Raw genomic sequence first — 6,797 nt, 5'->3', positions numbered from 1 at the left:
GAGAGCTGGGAGGCAAGTCGGGAGGAGAGTGCAGGCAGGCAACATTTCTGTGGTTGTCTTGTTTTGAGGTCACACCTGGCCGTACTCAGGAATTACTCCTGGTAGTGCTTGGGGGAAGCCGGGGATCAAATTCCAGTTGCTGTGTGCAAGGCAAGCATCCCAACCACTGTACTATTGCTCTGGTCCCAGTTTTTATTTTCATTTGGGGCCACGTCTGGTGGTGCTCAGGGCTTTGGTATTGCTCAAAGTTCACCCCTGGCAGTTCCTGAAGGTATGTATGTCACCCCTCTCCCATGGATGAAAAACCTGGTTACTTTGTGTGTGTGTGTGTTGTGTGTGTGTGTGTGTGTGTGTGTGTGTGTGTGTGTGTGTGTGTATGGTGCCAGAGCTCAAACCCAACACCTCACATATGCAAGATAAGTGCTCTACCGCTGGGCTACATTTCCAGCTCTGAAATTTTCACTGTGCTCAGGGATTGAACCAGAGGTGGTTGCATGCAGGCAAGTGCCTTAACCCTATACTGTCTCTTGGGGCAGGGATGGGTGTGGGGCTGCTGCGTGTAAAGCATGTGCTCCAGCCTACCGAGTTAGTGCCCTGACCCTTGTTTTTTGGCTTTTGGGGAGGGGATGTTCCTGGTGATTCTCTAGGGACCGTGCGGTGCTGGGGATTGAATCTGGGCTTCTCACTATGAAGCTGTGTGGCAGTCCTTTGAGTTATCTCCTTAGTCCCTTTTAAAAAAATTGTTTTTGGGTTGCATCCCATGAGAGGAGGAGCTATTCCCCTTTCTATGTGCAGGAGTGACTCCGGCTATGCTCAGGGCATCATGTGTGGTGCCAGGGGCTGAATTGGGGTCAGCCACAGGCAAGTCCAAAGCCTTAATCCCGTACTAGGGGTCCGGTCTGTGAAGTTGCACAATATATACTGGTAGGTATCAGTAAAGCTTTTGTTGTTTTTGAGTCACACCCAGTGATGCTCAGGGCTTACTGTCTCTATACTCAGGGATCACTCCTGGCAGTGCTTGGGGTGACGGGGTGATGGGGATCAAATATGGGTTGGCCGCGTGCAAAACAAGTGCCCAACCCACTGTGCTGTCACTCTGATCCAGAGTAAAGTTGTTTTGTTGTTGCTGTTTTGGGGGCCACACCTGGCGATGCTCAGGGCTTCCTCCTAGCTCTGCACTCAGGGATCACTCCTGGCAGTGGTCAGGGCACCATTTGGCATGCTGGGGATTGAGTCTCAGTTGGCTGTGTGCAAGTGAAGTTCCCTACCTGCTGTACTATACACCCCCTCCAAGTAAAGCATTAAAAAACAAAAACAAAAACTAAAAACAACCCCCTCCCTCCAAAGACCCAAACAAGCAACAAAACCATCTGGCAGGTTGGTCGGGAACCTCTGAGCCATTTCTGAGTGTGTAGCTTGAGGCCCAGAGGAGAGAGGAACTTCAGGATGGACAGCCAGACTTCTCCTTGGGGGATACTCATGGGCAAGGACTGTGAGTGCTGCAGGGGGTGTGCTGAGGTCACTAGGGGATGAAGGAGAGTCTGGACCCTGTGGGAGGACATGGGTGATGGCGGGGTTGAGAGAAGACGGTGCTCAGAGCCAGGGCATGCTGGCCCTCAGATGAAACTCTAAGTCTAGGGCGGAATCTTGGAGCCTTTCTGGACCCCCACGTGGTCCTCACTGGTTCAGGATTCCTCTCACGGAATCCCGATTGAGCCTAGCAGGGGTGGGGATGGTGGTGGGGGTCGCACACCCCCATCGAGGAGCTTTAGGGCTGCAGATAGTTTGGGGTTTCATGGTTTGGGTGCAGAGGCTCGGCCGTGAGGTGGAAAATCACTGCCCAGCACCAGTTTTCTCTCCTCCTCCCCACATGATCTCACCAGCCTTTAAATGCTACCCCAAATTAGATCTCAATCCCATCCCAGTCTGGCCGTGACTGGCACGTTCCCCGCCTACCTGGCAGATGTTGGGTCCCCAGGCCTGCTCCTCCCACCCTCTAATCTCAGGAAATGGCACAGCCATGCCCAGAGCTTTGAAGTCCTCCCTGGCCACTTCCCTCCCTCTCAGAGACACCCCACTTCCCAGCAGTCAGCAAATCCCAGACATGTTATCTGCAAAATATTTTCAGAACGCAGCTGTTCCTTATCACTGCTTCGCCATCTTGCAGGTTCCGGCCCAACTTCGGCACCAGCTGGGGCTTCAGGTTCATCTCCAGCTGACACAGGCCTGCAGGCAAATTCCTGGTACAGCCGGCCTCCGTGGAGTGAGGAATGAACCAGATCTGCGCTTCTCCGCCTCTGCCCTCACAGTCCAAGGGCCCCAGGGCTGTCTTCTCTCACCCCTTGCCCTACAGACTGCAGGCTTGGCAGTTCCTTCACGGGGCTCGGCACATTTCTACCATAAAGATTTTGCAATGCAGAGATAAAGACCTGGCCCTCTAGAAAGACCTGGCTCCGAGAACCTGGAGTTCGGGGCTGGAAAGAGGAGGAAAGAGCGCTGGTTCTTGGGGAACCACAGGCTTTGCTCACGTAGAGTCCTCGAGTCCACTTTCATACAAAGTCTTCCCAGCGCGCTACCCTTCCCTGGGAACAGACGTGGGAGGTCTCTGACAGCAGCCCAGCTTGTTTTCCCCCTTTTGGTCAAAAGAAGTGTTAGCATTAAAGTAGATTTATTCCTGCCCTCATGACGCAGAAGCTGGGGTGATAGCACAGCTGGGAGGTTATGTGCATCACGTCAAGGCTGAACTGGGTTTAATCCCCGGCATCCCATATGGTCCCTGGAGCACTGCTAGGAAGGATCCCTGAGTACAGAGGCAGGGCTAACCCGAGTATTGCCAGACATGCCCCCAAATTAGAAAAATAAATCAAAGAGAGTAAAAAAAATCCTCAGATGCTAAAGAAGTTAAAGCTTATTGTATAGCTCAACTAGGTGGGTGCAGGTTCCTGGGGTACAAGGTGAGTCTCTTGCTGACTGACTGACAGTCTCTTGCTCCCCGGGTAATGATCGGCTCTTCCCTACACCATTCTCTGTCCAATGTACATGTTTTATCATCTGGAGTCTGGAGTCCACAGCCCTTGTCACCTTGTCTCCTGGCTGCTCTGTGATCTGTTGCCAGGTGGGCCTCTCTAGGACTGTACCCCAGAGGGTCTTTGTCCTGGCTTCCTTAGTCTCTAGCCATGTGTGCAGGGATGAGATCCTACATGTCCTGCCATCTGTTCATACATTAAGTGAGGAGAGACAGAGAGGGAGGGAGGGAGGAGAGAGAGACAGAGAGACAGAGACAGAGACAGAGACAGATGTCTGTGTGTAACAGAAAGACACACATACACAGAGAAAGACACACAGAGAGAAAAAGCCCCTAAGACTCCTTCTGCCCTGCTGCAAGCTTCTATCTCCCACCCCAGCTATCATAACCTATTTAAAAAATTGAATTAAAATTTTTTTCTTTGCTTTTTATTATTTTTTAAAATTTTTATTAGTGAAACACCATGAGGTATAGTTGTAGACTTACAATTTTTTGTGCTTGGGTTTCAGTTATACAACGATTGAGTACCCATCCCTCCACCAGTGCCCATTCTCCACCTCCAGTGCTCCCAGTATCCCTCCTACCCCTCCATCCCCCCCCATCTCACTCCACCCCTGTGGAAGGGCATTCCCTTTTGTTTCCTCTCTCCTTTTGGGTACTGTGGTTTGCAAAAGAGACATTGAGTGGCAACCATGTTCGGTCTATAGTCTACTTTCAGCACGCATCTCTCATCCTGGGAGGATCTTCCGAACACCCTTTATTTGGTGCTCTCTTCTCTATCTGAGCTGCCTTTTCTCCTAGTATGAGCAGCTGGCCTCCAAGCCATGGAGTGAACCTCCTGATTCTTATCTTGGCTATTCCTGGGTGTTAGTCTCCTATTTTGTTATTTTATGTACCCCAGATGAATGCAATCTTTGTCTGTCCCTCTCTGACTCATTGCACTTAGCATGATACTTTTCATGTAGTACCACTTGTATGTAAATTTCATGACTTCATCTTTTCTGACAGCTGCATAGTACTCCACTGTGTAGATGTACCAAAGTTTCTTTAACCAGTCATCTGTTCTCAGGCACTCAGGTTTTTTCCAGATTTGGCTATTGTGAATAGTGCAGCAATGAACATAGAAGTGCAAATGTCATTTTGATTATACTTTTTAGCCTCTCCGGGGTATATTCCCAGGAGTGGTATTGCTGGGTCAAATGGGAGCTCAATTTCTAATTTTTTGAGAATTGTCCATACAATTAAAAATGTCCATTGTTTTCCAAAAGGGCTGGACCAGTCGGCATTCCCACCAGCAGTGAAGGAGAGTCCATTTCTCACCACATCCACGCCAACACAGGTTGCTTTTGTTCTTTTTCTTTGCTTTTTGGGTCACACCTGGCGGTGCTCAGGGGTTACCCCTGGCACTGCACTCAGAAATTACTCGGGGACCATATGCAATGCATATGGGGGATCTAATTCAGGTCAGTCACATGCAAGGCAAACACCCTACCCACGGTATTATGGCTCTAGTCCTCACCTATTTTTTTTTTAATTGAGGCACTGTGACTTTTAAAGTTATTCATAAATAGGCTTCAGGAATACAATGCTCCAACACCAATCCCTTCACAAGTGTCCATTTCCTTCCACCAATGTCCTGTTTCTCTTCGGGACGGATGAGATTAAATAATGGAGCAGATTAATTTTTGATTAGTTTGCCTGGCACCCCACCCTTCCATTCCTACTCTATCAGAGGAGAGGAGGAATAACGGACTGGCAAACATAGGATACTGATTACAAGCCTATTTAAATATTTTATGTTCTTCTTCGGCGTCACACCCAGCGATGCTCAGGTCTTACACCTGGTTCTGCTCAGGGATCACTTACTAGCGGGGCTTGAGGGGCTAGCTGGGGTGTAGGATGGACTCCATGTGCAAGGCAAGTGCCTACTGTCTGTACTAAGGCTCCAGTGCCTATTAAAATGTTTTCAATGAAGAGCTTTCCTGAAGCAAAGTGCAAGCGCTGCCTCACTCCATCCTGGGCTTTCTGGTGTGAGGGATCCTTACTGCCCCCCAGAGGCCACTACTGCAGACAGTTGCGCCATGTGGCACTCCGACTGGAACCAGGGCACTCTCTCCTAGGGGCTCGTTTGCTGGCCTCTTGCTGAGCCCTGGCTAGACACTTGTCATGAGCCTCCCCAAAGGACTTCCTACTGCGTGGATGCATGCACGGGGCCCCGAGGAAGCAGACGTCAGCAGGAGAGATTCTTGGGAGGCTGGAGACATGAGGGCTTTGCCGACCAGCTGGTGTCCAGCTTGGGGTAGTGGGTGGGGGGAGGGGAACTCTGCTCCTCCTGGGGCAGTCCAGGGCAGGCTTCAGATGCACTGTGTGGCCCCACGAGTCTCTTCACCGCTTTCCAAGGCAGAAACCAACCCCTGATGCCCCGACCCCCAAAACAAAGTGCCCAGCGAGAGAGCTACATGAAGTGCCCGTACCTGCTAGCTGGGTTCTGGCACTCAGACCTTTGGGGAGTGTGGGGTCACGGCTACTTGGTGCTGGAGCTGAGTAGTTCCAGCGACTACTCTTGGTTCTGTGCCGGGACTGACTACTGGCTCAGGATTTACTCTTGGCTGTTTTCAGGACTGACAGGTTTTGTACTCAAGAGTTATTTCCTGGCTGTGCTAAGGGATCATTCCTGGTGGGTTTCAGGGGACCTTATGTGGCACCAGGGATCAACCCTGGGCTGGCAGTGTAGAAGGCAAACACGCTCCCCACTGTCCTCTGGAGGCTGTGTCTTAGTGAACAGCTTCAAGGTGGCTGGGCCACTGGCCACTGGGAAGGACATCAAGTGAGCTTGGTTTGTGAACACCAGAAGGACAATCTCCCTTTCCCAAGGACTGAGTTTTTAAACCGCTACCCAGGGGGCCCAGAGCGGTTCTGGGCTGGATCTAGTCCTGGTTGCGCAGAGGGAGCGCAGAGCTTGTGTCCTTACTGAGGCGGCAAGGATGGGGGCAGCAGCCTGGGCGCTTTCTCAAGGGGCTGTTTGTGTGCAGCACTTCCTGGGGGGCTCAGAGGCAGGCAGAGCTGCCCTTTTTAGATGTGAAACGGGCAGGTCCACCTCAGCGGAGTGTCCAGGCTCTCAGTCAAGGGAAGAGTCCTCCACACCTCAACCTCAGGACTCCTGACAGAGACTGCACCCCCGCCCCACTGGCCTTCCCTCTCGCCTCCCCTTGTCTGCTGCCAGGTGACTGCATGGGACAGTGCTCTAGCAGGAGGCCCTGGGCTCCCACCCCCAAGACCCCCAGATCCCGCACAGAGCTGCAGTGAGAGGGGTCTCAGAGACGAGCTGAGCTCCGGAAAGCTCTGGCCCTGTGAACCAGTGTGGGGCTGGAGATGAGGGGAGTGTCCACGCGGTTCCTGGGGGTACAAGTGAAGCCCGAGCCCCCAGGCTCTGTCCGTGCAGCGTCCGAGGGACAGTCCTTTGAGCCCACATTCACAGAAAGACTTGCGCAGGCCGCTGGTTTCTGTAGAGCCCAGCAGAAGTAGCTTCCCTTTGCTGAGGAGGCTGGGGTGCCATTGGTGACTCCAGGGGTGTAGGGCCTTCTCACCTCTGGGCGGCCCCTCACTGCTTTTCTGAAGGTTTCCTGAATGTCTCTTCTCCCCCCCGCACCCCCATATTCCTGACTGGGATGGATGGATCCAGTGACAGGTGCCTGAGCCTCTTGCTCTTGAGGCCCCATCCTGTTTCTCATACTGACGGGGAGTGTAAGAACAGGGGTGTGTGTGTGTGTGT

The sequence above is a fragment of the Sorex fumeus genome, unplaced genomic scaffold, assembly GCF_029834395.1.
Source record: "Sorex fumeus unplaced genomic scaffold, SorFum_2.1 ptg000034l, whole genome shotgun sequence".
Lineage (NCBI taxonomy): Eukaryota > Metazoa > Chordata > Mammalia > Eulipotyphla > Soricidae > Sorex > Sorex fumeus.
The sequence above is the reverse complement of the archived record's forward strand: the minus strand, read 5'-3'. Positions refer to the sequence as shown.